Source organism: Papaver somniferum, chromosome 3 (genome assembly GCF_003573695.1).
Source record: "Papaver somniferum cultivar HN1 chromosome 3, ASM357369v1, whole genome shotgun sequence".
NCBI classification, from domain to species: domain Eukaryota; kingdom Viridiplantae; phylum Streptophyta; class Magnoliopsida; order Ranunculales; family Papaveraceae; genus Papaver; species Papaver somniferum.
Window position 1 is genome coordinate 49,627,856 of NC_039360.1, and position 12,660 is coordinate 49,640,515.

The 12,660-nt window shown below is 36.4% G+C and overlaps 1 long non-coding RNA gene across 12 annotated transcripts; it reads left to right on the forward strand.

Moving 5' to 3' along the window:
- The first annotated feature begins 7,297 nt into the window (after positions 1-7,297).
- On the forward strand, positions 7,298-12,160 carry LOC113356107. 12 transcript variants are annotated; one of them, XR_003362840.1, is made up of 8 exons: positions 7,298-7,581; positions 8,057-8,166; positions 8,265-8,745; positions 8,987-9,113; positions 9,812-9,929; positions 10,589-11,109; positions 11,312-11,580; positions 11,815-12,160. It is a non-coding gene; the product is annotated as an uncharacterized LOC113356107 (long non-coding RNA). The 12 variants fall into 12 exon arrangements; XR_003362842.1 differs by lacking the exon at positions 9,812-9,929 and having other exon boundaries at positions 10,589-10,747; positions 11,054-11,109; XR_003362845.1 differs by lacking the exon at positions 9,812-9,929 and having other exon boundaries at positions 10,589-10,635; positions 11,054-11,109.
- Positions 12,161-12,660: the final 500 nt, after the last annotated feature.

Below are 12,660 nucleotides of genomic sequence, written 5' to 3' on the forward strand. Positions count from 1 at the left end.
CGTTAACATCGAAGTTTTGTTGCTCAACAATTTTTGATCTGCATGAGGAATTTATGAAAAATCGTTAACCATTAGGGTGGAGGTGAAAACGACCCTACCAATAATTTTTTCCATAGTTTTGAATCGTTGGTTACGAAGTTTTTTTTCTTAACGATTCTTGAACTGCATGTTTCATTCATGATAAGTCGTTAACCATTAGGTGTAGGTGAAAACAATTCTTTCGACGACCCTTTTTAATCATCAACGACTCTGTGTTCATGCCAAACCACCTCTCTGTTTGAAAAAAAATGAAAGGGTCGTCAATTAATTAATAATGTGTTAACGATCGTATGTTGACGACCAATTTATGAAATTAACGACTCAGTACCCTTTATATACAATTCCTATGTCAACAAAAATGTAAGGGTCGTCAATAGAAAGCAATTGAATCGTCAATTTTACTTTGAGAATCGTCAATGAATAATCAGAATCATCAATTATTTCTAAGGTTTCGTATTATTGTCTGGTTTGTATGAAAATAGTGCCTTAATTGCACGGGCAAATACACGACAACACTGAAGAGCATACTCTCTCATTTTATACGACCTGATATTTGGTATGGTATACAAACACTACTTGGTTAAGAAAATAACCAAAGAGAACTAGTAATTATTAATGAAACACAAGTTATAGAAAGTGAAAGAGAGATTGATAGTGGAATGGGAACTATGACCCCGTTTCATTTCTTAGTACCCATTAATTAGCCTTACATTCCAAATTAGACTTCCCTAGGCACTATATATACTAGGTATCACCCCGGTCTGTGGCCGGGATCAACCTTTTTTGAGTTTTGTTTACTGTTTGGCCGGCCGGTCAATATCCTCACATAAAATTTTAGTGAGCATGTAATGATCGTTTCGTGTTTGATCACTCGGGTCATAGCAGCCGGGGCCTACGACCCCGACCGTGGATTAGAAAATCTAAAGTTAAATATAGTCTCCGCATTAAAATTTAGTCAACATGTAATGATCGGGTCGTGTTTAGTCAGTCGGGCCATAGCAGCCGGGGCCGTGAATTAGAAAATCAATAGTCAAATGTAATCCCCTAATTAAGATTTGATTTACTGATTTCCTATATTCCTAATTTCCTAAAATTTATATTTTTTTTCCTTTTCTTTTTCTTTTCGTGTTTCCTATATTCTAAACGTAGTTAATTTAGAAACCATTATGTAAATAGAATTCTAATACATATCTTATACGAAAAATATAACTGAGATAAATCAACTAATTAAATCTAGCACAGGATACTGCCGTAATGGGGTAGTAATACTCTAAGTTTGTCGTGAACCTTAGCTTATTGAATCTCCTTTACTAATATTAAATATGATTAACGTGTCGTCCTCCGCATGCACCAATACCGACACGAGGAATGAAGTTATTGACTTGATAAGTAGATGTTCTTTTGGAAAGCAGGTCTAGCAACTCTGTATGCATGCCGGGTGAGCATGGGCCGGTATGGACCGGTTTTCACCTCATCCGCATCCAATCCATTGCATTACGGATTTCAAATTTGGCATCCGCATCCAATCCATATCCAACGGATTTGCATCCAATTGATGCACGGATGGACGGATTGGATACGGATAATCCAATAGATTTGTTTTAGTTAAAATTTATAGTAAATAAAATAAAACTAACACAAATGACTCGTTATAAAACCTATATATCTTATATATGTATGCAAATATAAAAATGTGATGTACGTCACCCCAAGCAAACATCTTAAAAATTCCTAAATGATCCATAACATTTTCTAGAACTACTAGGTATCACCCCGGCCTACAGCCGGGGCTCAACCTTTTTTGATTTTTGTTTGTTGTTTGGTCGAACGGTTAGTATCCTCCCACAAAATTTTAGTCGGGGTGTAATTATCGGGGTTGCGTTTAGTTATCCTACGACCCGGGGGTTGAACCTGTAAAATAGTCGGGACTATGCCTTGGATGTTTTGTTGGTTGGGTCAAATTAGTCTGGTTTGTGATTTAGAAATCTAGAGGTTTAGGCCCCTGCCATGGATCAGAAAATTTAAGGTTAATCGTAGTCCCCACGTTAAAATTAACCGTGAGCACTATAAGTTATTGGCCAATACCCCACGACCATAGCCCATTACCCCGGCCGTGGCCCCTTAAATTGTTTTGGAGTAATGAATAACATGGTCATTTCCTAGGTGTTGTATTGGTCAGATCAAATTGGTGTAGGGTTTAAATTGAGCCTACATTTAGGTAAGCCGTGAGTCGAGCTTATAGATTATCCGGGTCTGCAACAACGGTGTTGTGTTGGTCGAATTTCAACTTAGAGGCCCCGACAGTGGATTGTCGGTTTAAATTGGTTTAGGGTCTGAAAATTGAGCCCACATTTAGGTAACTCGTGATTAGGTTTAATGTCTAGGGTAGAACATTGACCCAATATCAGTAGAGTTTGTTTAACCACCAGTACTATTAACTCTCCACTGTATATTTTGATACTTCATAATTTCTAAACATATAAAACCTTCTGACTAAGAACTAAAATCAATAATAAATTTCTTCCAAGCTAAAAACTATGACTTGATTCGAAAGAGAAGTCTCTTTGCAGCGAACTTCTAGATGGGAGAGAGTTATGTTTGATTGGCCATATAATGAAAGAAACTTTAGACGGAAGTTTTTTAAAAACATTATCCGTTTTATAAATGCATGTATATGCCTTTGTTTACAGTCCACGTGAAGTGGAGGTGTTACCCTCCAACACGAAGTTTCAAATAAATGCTTTGCGCGTAATGTCTTAGCTCAAGCAAATGATTGATTTCCGCTGGATCAACTGCTAGTCTAAATTGCAGTTCCAACTATTAGAATTGTAAAAATCACCAACCATAGCGTCTTATTCGAACTTAATCTAAACAATTTTGGATATTTTTCCTTTGAGCATTTGTTCGATACCCACCGATCTCTCCAAAATGTGAGTGCTCCTCCCATTGTTTATCCATGTTTTCAAAATAGATAGCAATTGACCAGAGAGAAACCGAGTTTATATATATTGTAATTGATATCTTGAGTCCGTCTTCGTCTGCTTTGCCATAACTTTACCCCAAAAAGCCTTCTTTCTTTTGAATATCACCATATCCACTTGGTCGTTAATACTTTGTTCACCAGTTTCAAGTTATGAATGCCTAACCCACCATGTTAATTCCTTAGGTCTACAGATCTATAAATATCAAGCTAACTTCTTATTTTAATAACTCTCAACTTGACGCCATATTTGAAGTTGAGAATGATTCCATACTCCAGATCAACAGGTCTTTCCATACTTGGAGAATGTTTAAACAAATATCTTTGGTAGAGATGAATTAGCGTCAGCTTCATCTCTCGCGTGGAATATTTCACTCCAATACATTATCGCGGTCCAAGTCCAAACGGAATCAAAGCATATGGATGTCTTTGTTTCTCTTCCTCGCGGTTTGGGTCAAATCTCTCTGGCCGAAACTTGTCTTGTTCTGGAAAATTCTTAGGGTCTTTGGTTAGGATCCTAGGTGAGAACCAGATCCATGTACCCTACAGTTATTACCACAATGAGTAGCTCACTAACTGGTCGAAATGCAGACATGTTTCAAACACAATAAATCCCTAAGTAGATAGATCATAGATGTATATTACCTGTGGAAGGACATATCCTCATATCCCCACTTGTTTTGATGCTTCTCTTGCAATAAAAGGGGATGAAGGGTAGAATCTCATTGACTCCTTTATCACCTGTACAATACGAAACTATGTTATAAGAGGGACTCTAGTAATGTTGACATTATTTAAGGAACAAAATAAGAGACTGGTGGGCAGGGTAAATAAGTAGTAGTCAAGTACTTGGTCGAGATACGGAAATTTATTTTGAAGATCACCAGTCGTCGATATAGGATACATAAGGATTAAGGAAATCCGGAAACATGAGAAACCGGAAACATGAAAAACGGGAGCAAACCCATATCTCTTGATCATATAACTCATCCATTAATCACTTAAAAAGACGGCAACAAGATCAAGTTTCTTTCCTGTTTTCACCGTCAAACAATGCTATATTTGTTACAACTCGATATTTGCTACAAATCGATTCCGGTACAAAGAATTTCAATCCAAAAAAAACCCATTACGGCTTTATCATGCTATCAAGTATTCAGGCTACACATACCCGTCTTCCATGTCTGCTGCCAATGTTGCAGAGAAATATGCAGAAACAAAAAACTGGGGAAGATGCCAATCAAATTGCATAGTTTTTATAGGGTTTGAAACGTTGGTGGTACTTTATTTAGACTCGAACTTCTACCGCCTTCGTTTCCTTATTAAACCCTGTTCTGGAATTCTGTTTTGAAATTTAGCAGGAAAAAGACATTACGGAAACCTACCCAAATTTACCGAAATCAGGAAACCCAACGAATCCAACGGACGACGATATATTTTAGATAAAACATACAACTGAGCGATCCTAGCCGTGGGATGACAAAATCGATGGTTGTAATTATAAAGATACACAAAATGGGATGACAAAATCTCCGTCTTGAGATCAGAGACGCCCTATTAATAGGATGAGCTTGTGTTGCTTTTGGAATTTTCACCGATAATAAGGAAACCAAAACATAAGGAATCTTTTGTTTTTTTGAACTTCTTAAGACGGAGAGCTTGAATTCCAAAAGATAATCCGTGTTTTAGAATAACTTATTTTTTAATGATTTGACTGATTTAGGAAACCCCCAAAGGACTTTTTTTTTTGATGTATAACCGCGATTACATCTTATGGAAACACATTCAAATTCGGAAATCGCACAATCCGACGGACGCCTATATACAACATATAACGAACCGATCGGCGCCGTGGGATTACGAAATCGATGGTCGGATTTGTAAGGCTACACACACCAATTCTTTTTATAATATAGATATAAATGTCCTTAATTTAACGGATATGGATGTCCAACGGATTTTCAAGGTTGCATCCCGGCCCGATCCTTTATCCGTTGGATTTCAAAAATTCCATCCGCATCCACCCATTAATGAACGGTCCGGACACCCATCCGCAAATGAACGGTTGGTCCCGGTTAAATCCACGGATTATGGATCAAATGCTCACCCCTATGCATGCGTCCATACAAAATTTGGGAGAGCTGTGGAGCCCATGTACATAGATATTTAGTAATAGTTGTCTAACCCATTACAAAATTTAGTAATGGGTTCTCAAATGTGTATGCATGCGTCCTGGATAATCATATCGAGTAGACCACGAATTTAATTGGTCACGGTAAGGTTAGGGTGCGGTTCATGAAACCTAAAAATTGGTCAAAGTAAAATTAGGGAATTTTGGTTGGGCTGGGCATAATTCGCGCCGTCCAAAATTATATGTTAAAACGGGATCGGACGGACGTCTATATAGAACATATAAAGGTTGCATCCGGGCCCGATCCTTTATCCGTTGGATTTCAAAAATTCAATTCGCATCCAACCCATTAACGAACGGTCCGGACACCCATCCACAAATGAACGGTTGGTCCCGGTTAAATCCACGGATTATGTATCAAATGCTCACCCCTATGCATGCGTCCATACAAAATTTGGGAGCGCTGTGGAGCCCATGTACATAGATATTTAGTAATAGCTGTCTAGCCCATTACAAAATTTAGTAATGGGTTCTCAAATGTGTATGCATGCGTCCAGGCTAATCAAATCGAGTAGACCACGAATTTAATTGGTCACGGTAAGGTTAGTGTGCGGTTCATGAAACCTAAAAATTGGTCAAGTAAAATTAGGGAATTTTGGTTGGGCCGGGCATAATCCGCGACGTCCAAAATTATATGTTAAAAACGGGATCGGACGGACGTCTATATAAAACATATAACGAATCGATCCGAGCCATTGGATGACGAAATCGATGGTCGGATTTGTAAGGCTACACACACCATTTCTTTTTATAATATAGATAACACCTATAAGAGATAAACATGGCCACCTAAGAGATTAGTATTAACCCGCAGATGACAAGTGCTCGCTTAGGTGTCATTTAAGTGGAGTTAACATGGGTCCCACAGTGGTGGACAACCACATAACTTAACCGACTCATAGCATAAGGGTCGTTTTAGCTTCTTTTGTTTTCTAACGATCCTTGAACTTTTTTATTTTTTTTTAGAGTCGTCCGGTTGTAAACATATTAAGTTAACGAGTCTAAATGACCTAACTAGCTGGAGTCGTCAATGCTATCACACTTGGTTGACGATTTTTCATAACTTGTAAAAATTGCAGGTTGGAATCGTCAACTGTTGTGACAAATCATTGATGACTCATCAGGGTCGTTGGTTTATTACCCTCTCGACCTAACGACCCTCATTCTGAGTAGTTGCATGGTGTCCATGATTCGACCACTTGGAGCACCATTCATACAATTTGAAGAGTACAGGAAGTTTACCTGATTGTTTTGAGCTTCGGTTTCTTCATATGGAGGATTGGTTCTTTCATTTTGAGCAATCGGATCTTTATTTCCATCATTTATCAAAGCTTCCTCTATTAACATCTATTCATCAAACATCCAATCCATAGGATTAGTTGAGACAATTTCACCATCAACACAATCATGTATGTTGTTTAAACCTTCATCAACATCACTTCCTCCACTATAATCACACATTTCAAATAACTCTAAGTTTTCCCCCAAAAACTCACCTCCTTCTTCTCCATAACACAAAAACACAATTTTTCTATTATCAAATTTTTATCCCTAAATCTGATTTTAATCTAACTAAGCTAATTAACAACTAATCAACTCAATTACCACTAATGATTTGGGGGTAGTTTAGCCATTTAAAAAAATGGGATATGGGATAACCCTCAATTACTATTTCATAACTTTTTTTTTCCTGTAGCTAGGGACCCCTAATTATTTTCCAGGGCCCCCAATTCAGCGTTGCAAAATAGCTTTTCGATTTCTAAAAGTCAAAAAGTAAGAAATTAGATTGGATATGAAGTTTTTGTTTTTCACTTTTGATTCTCTTCAACTTGTGGTATCCAAACACGCTAAAACCGACCTATGTGCAGTATAATTTCTATAATTATACAACGGGAGGGTTTGTTGTTTCACCCAGCGGCTAGGATACATAGGAAATTCTAACTACTGGCTGAGATCTGCCCTCCGTTCCTAGAATAACGTACTGAATTGGATAATCCAATGGCTGCCCGTCGCTCGATCCCATGATAGATGTAATGATTATTCATTCACCGACTTAAAAGGATCATAAAAATCAGCCTTCATTGTAATGCACACCAGCGTTCTGTTTAGGTTAGAGTTTCTTCGGTTCCGCTTCACATCTCTTCGTGTTGCTGTGATATTTTCTCTTTTAACTTCCTGAATCTGTAACGTATCATAAACCCTAGATTCTATTCTCTGTTCGTGGGTATTCCCAATCAAGGTTTTCTCCGTGTTAATTTTGCCTGCATCTCATAATAAAAAATAAAATAAATGCTCTCATCCTGCATTAATTGGATCAGGTCTATAAAATGGCTAATGCGAATCGAAATAAACATCAGTTCCAGTCGAACATGTGAGTATTCTTTCCCTAGAATCAATTTATGATATCTGTCTGTTTTCTTTTTTTTTTTTTTTTTCGCTTTCGTTCATGCTGAATTGCTTGAGCTTTCGATCTCCAATCCTGTGAGAAGTTGTGTTGTGGTTATTGGTTTTCCATTCCTAATTTTAGTTTTCCAATTTGGTTTTAAAATCGTTCATTAGGTCTGCGCTGTGAATCCCTAATTTTATTATTGTTTAGTACCAATCTCCAGTTTGATTCCCTGCTTGATAAGATGTTCCAGCCAAAATACAATTTTTCTCCATCGAAATTCCTTTTTTTTTTCATTCATCAGTTGCACGTATTATTTTCTCTGTATCGTCATCGTTTACCAAGGTATAACGTTACTTGATAATGTCCCATCTTCCATCCCCTGAAGGAATTCTAATTTTGTTTTTCTGTTTAGTGTGCATAGCTTTAAAACCCTCAAATTTTCATCCCGGATTCGCAGGCAACAGGCAGACTACAGCTTCAAGAGTTTACGAGCCTCGTCATCAATCATACAATCCTTCAAGAGAGTTTAATGCGTTTGTTTGATGAGCATTAATTTTTTAGATTTGGGTATTTGCAATTTTGATTTTCGGTATCTGAATACAAGAGTAATTTGGTGTCTTCAAATTGGCTATTATAGGGTTTTCTGATTGTTTTTATGTGTGCAGACCTACCAGGTATTGAATATTGGTGAACACTCTTGGAGAGGACAAACGATGCTTCTAGAGATAGTATGGTACCTACTCTGTTTTAATCACTAGGCACAAGTTCACATTTTTAAAGTTCAAAGATTTCTTTCTCAAGAATCATCAACAAGTGTTTAATAGGCACTACGCCAGATTTGGGTCTATTTGACAGGCGTCATCCGAGAAATTTGACAGGGCTGGCATATCAATTCATTTTTGATGGGCCAAAGCCATCGAATTCATACAATGTAATAAAAGTGAAAAGAAACCTAGATTTTATTTCTCTTCTCGCTTGTCCTTGTTCTCTCTTCTAAGGTTTCGATATATTTAACATAGTATACGAGTCCACCTTTGAGATCTACAGATCGAGATTTGTTACTAGAGATGCTTTTGATCAGTATATTTTTCGATTTGAAGGAAATAAGATGAAGCTGGAATTTCGATTTCGATAATAAGTGATCTGGTATTATTTTTGCTGAATTTAGTTTTGTTAGTGGTTGTTTACTGGATTTTGAGGTTTAGGTTTACTAATGTTTTAATTAGCTTAATCCTTTCAAAGGATTCGTATAAATCTATTTGGGAATTTTAGGTTGATGGATGTGAATGACATTATGATCGTGTTTAATTTGGCAATGCTTTTGTAGGTTTTATTTAATTGCTTAGAATTTACAGATTAATTTCAATTAATGTTGCAATTTTGGCAGATTCATCTCTATTTATGGTGTATTTTGGTATCTGCTCAGGATTCGGATAAACTGTATTCCTGCTCTCAAGTCAGATTATCTCAGTAGACAGCAGAGTTCAACGCATCTGTTGATAATCATCATGATGGTAAGCAGCTAAACTTTCAATCCCAAAATACAGGTTATCCGATTAAGAAATGTTAATTGTGTTTAAGAAGTTGTGGTGTATGTTGGATTCATCACTCCATTTCACACCTAAGTGTTAACATCTTTCTCCCAGCTTTTGGAAGCTTGTATTCTTGATGAATAGGGTAAGTGTTATATGAATTGAGAAGTTCAATAGTATCTAGACTATTATCACATTTTAGATGTACTACACAATTGCTCAGTATAGGGTAGTTATTTATAGTGACTAGGATAACAAGCTAACAATGACAAGAAGATTGCTTTTGTGGAGATGAGATCGATTGATTAGAAGCTAGTATGTGATGGCTTTAATAGATTGTGTTCTTTCTTTTTGATTGAGGAAGCTGGTTTTGTTTTCAAACATTTGATTTAAATGTGATTTAGTAGTGGAATCTACTTTTTGTCATAATTTGGGGCATCCTTGTGAGCCTAATCATCTGCGGGGACCTATATTGATAACTTTTGTAATCATGGGCTAAAAAATCATTTTGATTTACTTTCCCATTTTGCTTTGCCATCTTAATGATTCTGAACTTATTTGTGTCCATCAGAAATTTTAACTGGTGATCTTAGACAAGCTTACTAGGACAGATCACCTTATAAAGCTTAGCTATTCAGGGGTTTCTTGTTTGTTTGACTCTGCTCAATAACTGATTTCAGAAGTCACTTGAAAGTTCCATGAAGTGGCAAGGTTGACACCTGAAGAAGGAATCTCATCTGTAGATTGTTATGTGATGTTGACCAGACATTAGGTATTGGAGGGGAAGATCAAATGAAAGTAAACTTGAATCCTTGTTTAAGTTGTTTTCATATCACATTATTTGTTCCTCGTATTACTGGTAATGGAGATGTCCAAGGCTCATCCTTAATTCAAAGATGTTGTTTATGACAAACTTTACGAAATGAAAGCAACTTTCAAACCAGAAATCAACTGGGAGCTTGATACTCAAAACTTTTGTAGTTTGTTGACTTGAGGCTAGATGCTAAATGGTCTTTTGAAGGTGCATTACCAGTAAAACAGAATTATACATCCTTATAGCTCGTGTCCCGTAGATCATTAGTAATAACTTTATCTTGTACATGCAGTAGTACAAAGTTTGCCGACGCTGAATTAGACTTTCTCTGCATAGGATCTTCTGAAACCATTGTCAAGTTTGGAACTTACTTCCATTTTACGACATAGACATCTTGTCGACCAAATATTGTTGTAATGCTCGTACATGTAACAAATCTAATGACGCCTTGGGGATTTCTTTCATGTAACAAACGCTTCTTTATAATTTTCATGAGTTAGCATTCACATGGTATATCTAAACTTAAATTAAATGACACATTAAGTGCTTTTAGTTTTGTGTATGAACCGATTTCTAACAAATCAAGAGCTCAAATTGGATATGAATTAGCTTTTGCTGATGATTGTTTTTTTTTCCTTTGTAGGAAGCTTTATTCTGGTTGATGAAAGAGGGAGAGAGGAAGCTATTGAGGTCATAGTAGTCAGATTGTTTATTTTCTATGAACAAGTTCTTCTATTATAGAAATCTCCAGAATGGTAGTTGTTTGCTTAACATATTCAATTACAAAGGAAGAACTAGTTAGGTAATTTTGAAAGAATTCAACATAGACGTTTATGAGGGTTAGTGATTGAGTTCCATTTAGTTGATTTCCATGACGGGCCAGAATAGTGATTAAATTTTTTCTAGGCATGTTTCTGCTTCCAACTTCTTTGTTGTTATGTTGTATCTCATATGTCATAGATTAGCAAATTGGTAAATGATACTTGGTTACGGTTGCTCTGAATTTTTGGTTTGTGACTACTATTGTATAAATATAAAAGAGTATGCAAGTTCCAATCTAACTGTTCACCTGATGTTGTGGCATGATCTGCTGCGTGGCTGCGTAAAGGTCTCTCTTGTGCCCGTAGAAGATATAGTGATGATCGCCCGTCATTTGAAAACCAAGTGAGAATAAATCCAAGTTTTATGTCATCATCTGCAAAAGTTTAATTGAATAGAATTTGATTCATTTGTATCTTGTATTTAAATACACGTCTAGTCCCTTAATCTTACTATTTTGGGTCTGCCCTGTGTCTGATTCTGTTGTACCTATCCACTTATGCGAAGTCTTTTTCTGCTATTTCTTATTGCAATTATATGATTTCAGGAGACATTGAGGGCTTTGCTTTGCGGGACGCTTCATATCCTGGTGAAGAAATTCACGAGTTAGCATCTAAACAATGGAAGGGCATGGGCTGGCAATGAAAAGACCCATCTACAGACTTCAGATATGTTCTGTTTTACCTTGTTTGCTTATAGATGTGTCGTGTCTTCAATGTTATTATATACTGAATCTGTGAATGGTTGTTTCCTTTCATAAAGGGTGGTGGTTTCATATCATTGAAGAATTTATTGTTCTTTGCAAGGTCATACAAGGTGTGTTGCTCGCATCCTCACTTCTTCATTCTCTAATTGGATCTTAAGGAATTGTTTCCATTATGTACTCTTATTAGGTGTGTAATTTTGTATTTGTATTTTCATGTATGTGCATTGTATGAAGAAGCAGATCGGATTAGGTGTGTAATGTTGTATTTTTATTTTCATGTATGTGCATTGTATGAGACGGGTTTTTTGTTTTGACTTTCATATATCTGTGCTTGCCACCTGCAGGAAAGAAGATATAGTACCCGAAGAAAGGAACGGTTTGGAGAGTCAGGTCAGGCTTGTTATTTTTAGAGACGGCGCAGATGTGGAGGCCATGAAGAAGGAAACCAGCTTGCAGTGTAAGAGTTTTTTCTTCAAAAGCAATTGCCCATGGTTTCAGAGTTCGCAATAAACCATACCAGTGCCACTGTTGTTTTTGTGCTGGTAGCCTTTTTCTTTTCTTTTTTCTTTTTTTTTTCTTGATGTTGTTGCATGTTGTCTTCTTGCATGTTGTCTTCTTGCATGTTGTTTGGACAAAGAATTCTTACGAGATTGAACTTTTACAATATATGTCAATTTATTTTGAAGTTAAAAAGTGTTCTTTTTCTTCATGTTACTTTTATTTGCAATTTAAGCAATAAGAAAATACTATTTATAGCGGAAATTCAATTTTGAAGTAATTGACAAGTGATGCCCGTCAATAATTCAGTAATTATTGACACGGTCCGCGAGTTATAACCCCAAAGGTGTCACTCTCCATCCACATAAAACCCATCCAAATAAAAGTAATACAAAAACCCCAAATAATCTAAACAGTCTAAACTGCCCTTCCCCTAATTCAGCCCAAAATAACTAAAGAATAAACTACCCATTGTATCTTCATTCGTAAACCCGAAAACGACCAACAAAAAAGAACCATTAAACTCCGTTCCCTAAAAATCCAAAAATTCTCAGATCTGTGAAAATCATCACCGATTTTTGATTCTCTCTTTTTCAATTCTTACTTACTTCAACTAGTGAAACATAATTATGAATCGAATCATTTCTAAACCTAATTTCTGACCTAAATCGTCTCAAAACACAAGATGGTGA